The sequence below is a fragment of the Sciurus carolinensis genome, chromosome 13 (genome assembly GCF_902686445.1).
Source record: "Sciurus carolinensis chromosome 13, mSciCar1.2, whole genome shotgun sequence".
NCBI classification, from domain to species: domain Eukaryota; kingdom Metazoa; phylum Chordata; class Mammalia; order Rodentia; family Sciuridae; genus Sciurus; species Sciurus carolinensis.
The window spans coordinates 17,424,868-17,435,487 of NC_062225.1; the positions used below are offsets into that span (position 1 = coordinate 17,424,868).

Sequence of the window (10,620 nt, forward strand, 5' to 3'; positions counted from 1 at the left end):
ACACACCCCAGATCACAGATCCAAGAAGTACAGAGAAAACCACACAGATCATTGTTAAAAAAAACAAAGAAAAATAATGTAAAACTCTACACTGAGGTATATCATATTCGAATTGCAGAAAACAAAAAATCTTTAAGGAAGCTGGGGTGTGAAGCAGCCTAGGAAGAACACAATAATTATAGCAGACTTCTCCAAGCATGTGCTCAAGGGAATTGAAATAAAGTGTTGAAAGAAAGGAATCACCAACCGATAAGTCTATGTGCAGTGAGGCCTTTTTTTTTTTTTAAATTGGATACTTGGTATTGAAACCAGGGGTGCTCTACCACTGAGTCACATCCCCAGTTTCTTTATTGTTCGTTTTGAGACAGGGATTCAAAAAATTGCAGAGGCTGGCCTCAAACTTATGATCCTCCTGCCTCAGTCACCCAAATTGATACGATTACCAGCATGGACCACGGGCCAGGGCTAGGTCCAGTGAAATTATCCTTCATAATTGAAAAATAGATTTTCTTGAACAAGACAGGAAATTCAATTCCAGCTGACCTAACCATCAAATTCTTCAGAGAGAAAGAAAACACATAGGTCAGTAGCTCTGAGGTATATAAAGAAGTGAAATGTGTCTGAAAATAAATAAATGAGGATAAATCAAATTTCTTATTTTTCCTATTCCTAAGTAATCTAAAAGAAATGTTTAAAGGGTTAACAAAAAATTTACTGACTGATTACTGCATGTAAATAAGTGAAATGAATGACAACAATATCATAAAAGATGAGAGAGGATCTGGGAATACTATATCTCTGCATCTCAGCCACGCATTGTGGTGCACACCTACAATCCCAGTGGCTCAGGAGGCTGAGGCAGGAGGATCACAAGTTTAAGGCCAGCCTCAGCAACTCTCAGACCTTGTCTCAAAACAAAACTAAAAATGGACTGCGAATATGATTCAGTGCTTAAGGACCCCTGGGTTCAATCCCCAGTACAAGAAAAAAAAATCTACATTTCATGTGTAACAGCATAATATTTTAAGGTAGACGTAGACTAATTTGGAAATTATTTTCCAAACAAGAAATATATACTACAAATTGTTTTCAAGTTATTTTTGACAAGATAATAGATAAACCAATGGAATCACAAAGTATTCAATTGGTAAAGAAGTCAGGAAAAGTGGTTCAAAAGAAAAAGAACAGAGCAACAAATAGAAAACAGTTACAAATATGGTAGAGATTCACCTAACAGTGCCAACGATCACTTCACATGTGAATGGTCTCAATACACCAACCAAAAACTCCCAGTATTTTCAGAATGAATTAAAAAAAAAAAGAAGAAGAAAAGAAAACCAAGGCCCACAAGAAACCCATGTCATAGTCACACACAGTAAAAAAAAAAAAAGGGGGGGGGGGGGCTCGGGATGTAGCTCAGTGGCAGAGTGCTTGCCTAGTATGCCCACAGTCATCAAGATAGTGTGCTGCCAGCAGTAGAATCAACACAGGTCAGTGGACCAGCGCAGAGCCCAGAGGCAGACTGAGAGAGCAGACAGTCAGTCTTTAACGCAGGAACAAAGGCGCATCAATGGGGAAGGATAACACTCAAGAAATGGTGCTGAACAATTAAACACCAACACGCAAAACCCAAACAATGAACCTAGACACAGACTTTACCAGACTTGCCCAAGAAATGCAGAAGAAAGGAAAACCCGAGGCAAGGCCATCCTCACCCCGTGTCTCCCAAGAAATCGCCACCTGCTGGGCTGGGAGCTGAGGGGCGGTCACCCCCGCGAGCCCCTTACCGCTGAGGCCACCGCCCCCCTCACCGAGCCCGCCACGCCGCCCTAGGATGAAGGAGCCGCTGCTTCAGGACGTTCTTCAGCAGCACCTCGTCGGGCTTGTTTCCCTTTCTTCTGGGGGGGGGGGGCGCTTCACGTCGCCGCCGGGGCCAAGGCCGCACGTGGCCCAGCTCGTAGGGAGGAGGCGGTGGCAGCGGCTGCGCGGAAACGCAGACCGGCGGGTGCCCAGCGCTCGCACTTCCAAAGCTGCGCTCCGGCCCCGGCCCTCACCCCCACCCCCCACCCCCACCGGCTCCTGAGGCGCCTCCCGGGTTTCCGGGTCCCAATCCCGGCTGGGAGCGGCAGGTGCTGCTGGGAGCGAGACCCCAGTCCCGGCCCACCCCCGCTACCCCCTTACCGGTAAGGTGACCGATCCCCTGCCGTGTCCGCCACGCTGCCCTAGGATGAAGTAGCCGCTGCTCTTCTGGGGCACCCAGAGCTTCAGGGCGTTCTTCAGTCGCACCTCCTCAGGCTTGAGCCACATCCCAGAGATTGGGCCCCGATGAGGGGGCGGTCCCCGCTTCACATCGCCAGGCCACCGGCCGCATCGGCCCAGTTCGTTCGGGAGGAGGCGGCGGCGGCGGCAGCGGTTGCTCACGGGAACCGCAGACCCGCAGGTGCCCAGCGCTCGCAGTTCTGGGAGCGCAGTGGGAGGAGCTCGCCCCGCGCACCCCGCGCAACCGGCGCGCCGCCCCGCCCCCGGCCTACCCGGCCCCGCCCCGGCCCCGCCCCCCATCACCCAAGTCCCTCCGGCTCCCGCGGTACCTCCCGGGTTTCTGCGTCCCAGTCGCCAGACTCACGGTTCCCGATTCCCGAGTGGACGGTGGAAGTCCGATCCCGCTGCCAGGTCCCCTCCCTTCAGTCCCCGCCCAGATCGCGGGGAGCGCCGTGGCAGCGCCGAGGCTCCAACCCCTGGGAGTCGGCTCCTGGGAAAGAGCTTAGGGTGGCGGGAGCCGCCCCCACACGCCTCATTCCAAGAGGTGGAGGAAGGACCTGGGGAAGAGACTTCTTGCTCTCTAAGCTGCGGGTTGACCAGACCAGAGTCCTTTATCTCGGGAAGGACAGAATGCACTAATGCAAACCAGTAAAGCAAGTGTGTTTGGGTTTTAAAGAACATTTTGGAGATCTCCCAAAAATAGCATGAAAAATAAAAAGTTATGTTCGGACTTGTTAGCACACTTTCTTAAAGATTTTTTTAAGTCTTGTCCATATTTATGGGGAACTGAATGACATTCCACTTCATTTATACACTGGGTAATGAGCCTATCAGGATAACTGGCATATCCATCACCTCAAACATCATTTCTTTGAAGGCACATTTGGGAAGCTCTCACAAGTGAACTGACTGAGCTGCAGGAAAGGCAGAGGTTGGGGAACCTGATGTACGTGTCAGACCAAACTCAACACCAGACATCCTAAGGTAGGATATTAGAGCCACCGTTAGGGGTCCCATATTCTGAAATGGTCATTTGTCTTAGAGAATGTGAGAGAGTGGAATTATGGCGTTAGGTGATAATAGTGAAAAGCTGCAAGGCATGTGGAGGTAGGTTTAAAACTGAGTATTTCCACAATTAACATATAAAAACCAATAGATTTCCTACCAATAGTACCCCCCAAAAAATCTTGAGAGTAATCTAATCAAGGAGGTGAAAGACCTCTACAATGAAAATTATAGAACACTGAAAAGAGGAATTGAAGAGGACCTCAGAAGATGGAAAGACCTCTCCCATGTTCGTGGATAGAGAGAATTAATATTATTAAAATGGTCCCATTACCAAAAGCAATCTACAGATTCAAAGAAATCCCCATCAAAATACCAATGGCATTCTTCATAGAAGTAGGAGAAACAGTCCTAAACTTCATAGGAAAGAATAAAAGATTCAGAATATCCAAAGCAATACTGAGTAATAAAAGTGATGCTGGAGGCATCACAATATACCCTTCAGAGCTACAGGAACAAAAAGAGCATGGTACTGGCTTCAAAACATGAAGACCAATGGAGCAGAATAGAAAATACAGAAACCAATTCAAGTATATACAGTCATCTGTTCCTTCACAAAGTTGCCGAAAACATTGAAGAAAAAACAACCTTTTAAAATAATGGTGTCAGGAAAACTAGATGTCCACATGTAGAAGAGTGAAAGTAGATCCCTATCATTCACACCGCACCAGTCAGCTCAAAGTGGATCAAAGACCTAGGAATTAGATCAGAGCCACCGCAACTGCTAGGAGAAATAGTGTCAACACCCAACATATCTGCTCAGGCTCTGACTTCCTTAATAAGACTCCTAAACTCAAGAAAGAAGACCAAGAATCATTAAGTGGGATAAGTGGGATAACCTCAAATGAAAAGCTTCTGCACAGCAAAGGAAACAAGAGCAGAAAGAGATAGCTTACATAATGGCAAAAGAAATCTTTGCCACCTACTCTTCTCACAGGAAATTTATATACAAAAATACATAAAGAACTAAAAAAACACCAAAAAGCATAAATGCTTTTAATAAATGAGTAAAAGATCTAAATAGACATTTCTCAAAGAAGAAATACAAAGGGCCAACAAATATGTGAAAAAATGTTCAACATCTCCAGCAAGCATAGAAATTCAAAGTGAGATTCCATCTCACTCCAGTCAGAATAGAAATCATCAAGAATACACATAATAGTAAATGCTGGCAAGGAGTTGAGTGGGAAAGGTACATTCATTCATGCATTGTTGGTGGGACTGCAAATTTGTACAACCCCTTTGGAAGGAACTATGGAGAATAATCAAAAGACTGGGAATGGAACCACCATAGGACCCAGCTACCCCACTCCTTGGTATTTATCCAAAAGAAGTAAAATTAGTATTCTAAAGTGATGTCAATATTTATAGCAGCACACACAATAGCCAAGTCATGGAACCAGCCCAGGTGCCCATCAACAAATGAATGGATAATGAAAATATGTTATATATACACAATGGAGTTTTACTGAACCATGAGATGCAGTTTTCAGAGGTCAGCCTTCCAGCACAGAGCAAGGTGGAGAGTGTTGGAGAGGGTAGCTGGAGCAGGGGATGGAGAGCATCCAGCACAGGTGCTGACAACTTCCTGTTCTCACTCCTTTGTGAGTGCTCACCACCCCTTGATGGTATAATTGCATTTTGTCCCCCAAAATCCATGTGTGGAAGTCCTAACCCCCAGTTCCTCAGAATGTGACCTAATGGACAAACAGTCATTACAGACATAATTAGTTGAAAATGAGGTTATCATTTTATCAGGGTGGGTTTTAGTTCCATATGACAGGGGTCCTTACAAGAAGGGGACATTTGAACAGCCAGACCTACGGGGAGAATACCATGTGCAGATTGGAGATATGACCAAGAGGTGCCAGAAGCTAAGAGAAAGGCCTGGAGCAGTTCTTGCCTAGCACCCTCACAAGGAACCAACCTGGATCTCAGACGTCCAGCCTGTTGCAATGCTGCTTCTGTGTTGAAACCTCCCGGTTTGTGGGACATTGACAGGGCTGTCCTAGCAAAAGAAGACAGATGCTTCCTGAATCCTGCTGACAGCTGCTCAGCAGCACATCGGTTCCAACATTCAGAGAAAGATTCTGTTTGCTGTCCGGCACTGGCTGATAGCAAGAGGGACCACAGTTCCTCAATGTGGCATTCTGGCTGAGTTTTGCACGTGTCTGTACCCGTGTAGGGAACAGAAGGAATGCTAGTAGCCCATGCCATTTCGCAGCAGCAGGAGGACCCTGTTAGCACTGATGGCAGAAGGAGCGGTGGATGGAGGACGAGGCCTCAGGGTCCCTGCTGCTGTTCAGCGAGATCTCTGTGGCAACAGTGAACATCACATAAGATTGTGGAGTTAGATGGCTGTTCCTCTGTGCCATGGAAGAATTACAGAGAAACAAGTGAGCATGAACTATTAATTCCCATCTCAAGGTATCCATATGGAAAAATTCAAAGAATTCCTTGTCTGAATAACCGTGGGACAGACAAGGTCTTCTTCAGATTCTAGGGCCCAACAACTTCTTCAGATCTCCGACAGAATTGTTGCAAAGGTGACATACTGAACCTCAGCAATTTCTTTGCAAAAATGAGAACACTGATGGGGAAGAAGTAGGACCCTAGACTTGTGAAGAGAACATTTGGCCAGATGCAGACGAAGGTGGACTGCGAAATCCTAAGCTTCCTTTGCCTACAAGGTAGCTTCTCCTTGCCGATGGAGGAAATTTCCCTTCGCTTTCAGAAAACTCTCATGCGGCTTCACCATGGACTTCCAGTGAATGCCTGTTCTCCAGACCTTCCCCCAAAGCACCTCACTGACTCCAGGAGCAGCATAAGAGAACTCCCAGCAGAGCCCAGCAGCAGAATTGAAGGCAGCCAGGGGATGGGGAAGGAGAAATAGATCATATCCTGAGCCACTTGGATCTTGCCCACATATGTGTATTGGGAAGCAGCTGAGGATCAGGTAGAGGAGTGAATTCTAGAGTGTTCCACCAAGAAGGGTGAAGTGTAACATTGGATTTAGTGATATTTACAAACATGCATACACTCACCTGGGATCCATGATTTAATATATTACATATTGGAGTGGTAAAAATATTTTGGAAAATGTGGTATGAATATACTGTGAATACACTGAAAACCAGTGAACCCTTTAATTTTTTTTTCAGTTGTTGATAGACCTTTATTTTTTTTTTCATTTATTTACATGTGGTGCTGGGACTCGAACCCAGTGCTTCACACATACTAGTAGAGCACTCTGCCAGTGAGCCATGACCCCAGCCACACACTGAACCCTTTAAAAGCTACTTGGAAAAAGCAGATGGTTTTGGAAATGATTCTTGTCCATAGCAGTGCATGTAACCTTGGGTCCATATAGATACCCCTGATATTATTAGAAGATTAATATTCTTAAATTACTATAATTATATAGTAAAATTTATGTACAAAACAATGTTACATAAATGAAATGATTATTATAAATTTATTCTAAAATCCATATTCATGCCTATATATCCGTTCTTTATATTCTCCTTTGAATTCATCTTAACATCTGACTGGTTTCCTTATCAACGAAGGAGTTGAAAAAAATCTCTGATCCATGTTCGTTTTGTATTTAATGACAGCCACGCTTTCAACCTTTTGAAAATCACACCTAAGCAGTTAAAAGGGGCACAGGGTTAGCAGGATGCTGAAATTATTTCATTGCAGTTGGCAGATGAAAAAAGCAGAGAGAAATCTAAAGGAAAGAACCTTCAAAGATACTTTCCCCCTCCTACCCTGAACACCGATGCTCCACTGAACTCATACTCTGTGGCAAGAAAAGATGATAGTCCCTCAGCCTGGAGCTCTTGGTAAAGTACATCTGGAGAAGCAGGCATGGTTAGGACACATCTGTCCCTTTGGCAATTTGAGAACCATCACAGGGGCAAGGGACACAGCAAGCTGAATTTAGGGTGATGAACAATCAGAGATGAAAGCACACCACCGTTGAAAACTTCACAACCATGGCACATGTTTGCAATCACATCTATTCGGGAGGCGGAAGCTGGAGTATCATACATTCAAGGCCAGCCTCAGCAACTCAGTGAGACCCTATCTCAAAATAAAAATTAAAAAGTGTTGGGGAATTAGCCCAGTGGTAAAGAACTGGTCTAACGTGTGCAAGGGCCTGGTCTCAATCCTCAGCACCACAGAAGAAAACAAAACAAAACCAGAACTTTATAACCACCATGGGTTTCTGAGACCATGAACGGGGCTGGGGAGGACAAGCTGAAATGACCATGGGTTTGGTGAGAAAACTCAAAAATCTCTTTTCAGAGGATCTCAAAGGCTCCAAACACAAAGTAATGATAAAGAGATGGAAACATGCTGGTCAGGGTGGCTCCTGCCTGTAATTACAGCAACTCAGGAAGTTCAGGCAGGAGGATCACAAGTTTGAGGCTATCCTTAGCAACATAGTGAGACCCTGTCTCAAAAAAAGAATAAAAAGGGTTGGGGTTGGGGATATAGCTCAGTTGAAAGAGTGCTTGCCTCCCAAGGTCAAGGTACTGGGTTCAATTCCCAGCTCTGCAATAAAAGAGGGTTGAGATGTGCCTCAGCAGTTAAGTATCTCTGGGTTCAATCCTTGTACTAAAAAAAAAAAAAAAAAAAAAAAAAGGAAGCATTCATTAACTCGATTTGATCCATTCTTTCTGTACACCTGTATTAAAATATCATATCCCATCAATATGTACAATTATTACTAGTTGATTAAACTGATTTAAAATGTTTACAGAGATTTGATCATTACATACTGTGTATGTACATCAAATTATAATACTCTATCCTACACATTTGTACAATGAAAATAAGTTTTCAAATAAATAAGAAAAACTAATTATGAAAACAAAGGGAAAAAACTGTGTTTCTTATAGAAAGGAGTACAGTGCCCTACAATGCTATCTGTGTGATGTTGCTTGTATTCAAGAGTAGCACTGGGTTGGGACACCTCTCCTAGACCCTCAGCCCTGGCTCAGGTTCCCGCCATCAGCCAGGCCTGCCGATTTCAGTCCCCTCTGCACATCATCTCCTGCCCCTTGCCCTTCTTCACATCGACAAAGCAGGAAAAATGAAAAGGAGCTAGAAATGGGTGAGAAAAACTGAGTATTCTGAGAATGGTAGACCGAAGGCAAGAAGGAAATTGTAAGACACTTCCAATTTCTGTTCCTAAATAAAGCTCTTCAGTTCTTACTAAAACTGCCACTTGTCTTATCTGCAGACTTTCATCTTCCATTCATTTCAAATGAGTTACTAAGTGAAGTTGTTTTCAGTTTTCCATTGATTTAACTTTGTTGTTTTGTTTTGTTTTCTTTAGCTTTGTTTTGAGACAGGGCCTCACTAAGTCTGAGGTTGGCTTTGGACTTGGGATCCTCCTGCCTCAGTATCCCAAGTTACTGGGATTACATGTGTGCGCCACTGGACCCAGCTTGATTTAACTTTTTTAAACTTTACAGTAATGTATGCTTTAGAAAAGACTGATTTTCTTTACAAAACAACTTTCAAAGTCTCCTGTTGGCTTGACTTTTGCTCACATTTCCAGTTTTATTATTTCTTCAAATCCTCACTTTGTGTTTCCCCTTATGACCTAAGTGCTCTGAAGGGAAGCCCAGGTCCCAGGGTCTCTGGGTTCTCTTCCTGTCCCTGTCTCTCCAGTCATGTGCCCCAGGGAAGGCACTTCACCATGAAGTAGCCCCTGTATTCTCACATTCTGCCACTGTGCCTCCCATCCCATGGGCACCAAATCAGTCACAAGCAGCCCAGGCTGACAAGTTTTTCAGGATTGCTAAAGCCAAGAATCATTCACTGAGTGCATTGAACAGGCTGGCACTGTGAGACATTTCTAGGACTGAGAAAAGAATCAATCCTGGTTCCTGGCATCCCATGTTACTAGGGGAATATTCCCCAAAGGCAGAAGAACTATGCACCAAGCACAGTGCTTGTTGTATTTTCAAAAGGCATCTTATTTTCTTGGTGATAAACTTGGAAGGAAATCAAAATTGGTCCCATTTTATAAATGAGAAACTCAGGAACCTTAGAACTGTTGAGTTAACTAGCCAATAACTCACATGGGGCAGCAGAACAGCATTTGCTGCTGAGCTTTTCTAAGTCCCAAACCAAACTTTCCATGGACACATGCTTTAAGTTGATTTCAGTCTATTCATGGAAACAGACTGGAATCACAGTTGCTTCTCTTAGCATTACTTCCAATAAAGTTGAGGGTCACCACCACCACCACCACCACCAACACCACCACCAACATTATCTGAAGTCAAACAACATGGACTTAAAAAAGACTGAATTTAACATTCTGCTTTCCCTGGTCCCCACTTGTGCAACCACAAGCAAGTCTCTGAACCTCCAATCATTTCAGTTTCCTCACTGATATGTGTGTCTCACTGAGACATAGGAGGCTTTCAGAGGTAACCTAGGCCCCACATGTGCTAGTGACTTGTCCTGTGTACATCTAGTACACAGTAGCTGTTATACTCACCTCTGGGGAATACCAGTGGTAAACCTGGTCATGCCTGTGACATGTCTCCCTCTGGCTGGCAATTCTGAAATAACTTTGGCATCATGAGGACTGAAGGACTTGCCCTGGCATCCTCCCAAGCCCAGGAAGAGAGAAGCACCCAGGAAAGGAGGATGGTGAGTCATAAATGATGACCTACTGTGCTTTGGATGTGAGGTATGTATGAAAAGCTCCTGTGTTAAAGCTGGAGGTGACACAATTAGGTCATGAGAGCTGTCACCTAATGGGTCCATCCTAGTTTGAATGGACTGACTGGATGATAGCTGTAGGGAGGGGGAGCTTGGCTGGGGGATGTGGGTCATGGGGGGAGAGCCCTGAGGCTTCATCTTTCTTGCAGCCCCTTTCCACCTGTCTGCCTCCCAGCTTCTCTCTCTTTCTCTCTCTCTCTCTCTCTCTCTCTCTCCCACCCTCTGCTTCCTGGCCACCATGAACAGAGCATGACTCCTCCATCACACCTTTCTGCCATGTTCTACTTCACCTTAAGTCCAGAGCAATGGAGTCAGCCCACCATGGACTGAAACTCTGAAGCCATGAGCCAAAGTAATCTTTACCTCCTCCAAGTAGTTCTGGCCAGATAGTTTGATCCAGCAATGCAAAGCTAACTATCACACCTGTCCACATTGAACCACTGTTGCAAATAGACCTTAGCCCATTTGGCCACCACTGATTTAACATAGATGAAGACGGTAGGTCTCCCCTCCCCATCTCCTCAAACTCCATAGAGAGAGGTCATT

At 44.8% G+C, this 10,620-nt stretch overlaps 1 long non-coding RNA gene across 1 annotated transcript in view; it reads right to left on the bottom strand.

Annotated features, from left to right (window-relative positions):
* The window catches only part of LOC124963080 (uncharacterized), a 36,649-nt gene extending 34,191 nt beyond the window's left edge, over positions 1-2,458 (bottom strand). The window contains exon 1 of the long non-coding RNA XR_007104650.1: positions 2,182-2,458. This is a non-coding gene — a long non-coding RNA (uncharacterized LOC124963080). The remainder of the gene's footprint in view (positions 1-2,181) is intronic.
* Between the last annotated feature and the right edge of the window lie 8,162 nt (positions 2,459-10,620).